Below are 1,280 nucleotides of genomic sequence, written 5' to 3' on the forward strand. Positions count from 1 at the left end.
ACTGTTTTTGGAAAATGTGTATTTTGTTTTCTTAACATAATAATTATACTTAATAATAGGATACAGTGTGGTATTTCAACACATGTATTGAGCAAATCAGAGTAATTAGCCATTGTATCTCCTTTTCATTTCTTTATCTGAAGTTTTCAAACTCTTCTCTTTTAGTTCATCATAAAAGAGTTAATAGGTCATTGCAGTACATTGAGCTCCACAGAGATAGCGCTAGGGCAAGTGAGAGTCAGATGGGCACTGGGTGACTCTGTACCTCACTGAGGAAAAAAACTAAACATGGGCAAAGGAGATCCTAAGAAACCGGGAGGCAAAATGTTATCACTACATTCTTTGTGCAAACTTGCCGGGAGGAGCACAAGAAGAAGCACCCATATGCTTCAGTCAACTTCTCAGAGTTTTCTAAGTGCTCAGAGAGGTGGAAGACCATGTCTACTAAAGAGAAAGGAAAATTTGAAGATATGGCGAAAGTGGACAAGTCCTGGTATGAAAGAGAAATGAAAACCTATATCCCTCTAGAGGGGAAACCAAAAAGAAGCTCAAGGATCCCAATGCAGCAAGAGGCTTTCGTCGACCTTCTTCTTGTTCTATTCTGAATATCACCCCCAAATCAAGGGAGAACATTCTGGTATATCGACTGGTGATGTTGCAAAGAGACTGGGAGAGATGTGCAGCAACACTGCTGCAGATGACAAGCAGCCTTATGAAAAGCAAGCTGCTGAGCTGAAGGAAAAATACGAAAAAGATATTGCTGCCTATGGAGCTGAAGGAAAACCTATTGCTGCAAGTAAAGGGAGTTGTCAAGGCTAAAAAAAGAAAGAAAAAAAAGGAAGAGGAGGAAGATGAAGATGAAGAAGATGGCATGATGAATAAGTTGGATCTAGCACAGTTTTTTTCTTGTCTATAAAACATTTAACCCCCCTGTGTACAACTCACACTTTTTTTTTTAGTTCTAGATGGACAGCATGCCTTTATTTTATTTGTTTATTTTTATGCAGTGCTGAGGATCGAACCCAGTGCATCACATGTGCTAGGCAAGTGCTCTGCCACTAAGCTATAGCCTCGGATATAAAACAAAGAAAAAAAAATTGAAATGTAAGGCTGTGGAATGTCACGATCCCTTGCCCGCAAGGAAGACGCAACTCAGGAATCTTCTTTCAGCAGTTTATTCAGGCCCTTGATAGTTCTTCTTCTCTCTCCCGGATGCCCCTCCCAGCCTTAATAATGCATCTCAAGCCCCAATGCAAAGCTGCCACGTGGAGCTTTCTCAT

At 40.6% G+C, this 1,280-nt stretch overlaps 1 pseudogene; it reads left to right on the forward strand.

The window, feature by feature from the left end:
* Positions 1-288: 288 nt before the first annotated feature.
* On the forward strand, positions 289-916 carry LOC107141181 (annotated as a pseudogene).
* The last annotated feature ends 364 nt before the right edge of the window (positions 917-1,280 follow it).

The sequence above is a fragment of the Marmota marmota genome, unplaced genomic scaffold (genome assembly GCF_001458135.2).
Source record: "Marmota marmota marmota unplaced genomic scaffold, marMar, whole genome shotgun sequence".
Classification (NCBI taxonomy): Eukaryota; Metazoa; Chordata; class Mammalia; order Rodentia; family Sciuridae; genus Marmota; species Marmota marmota.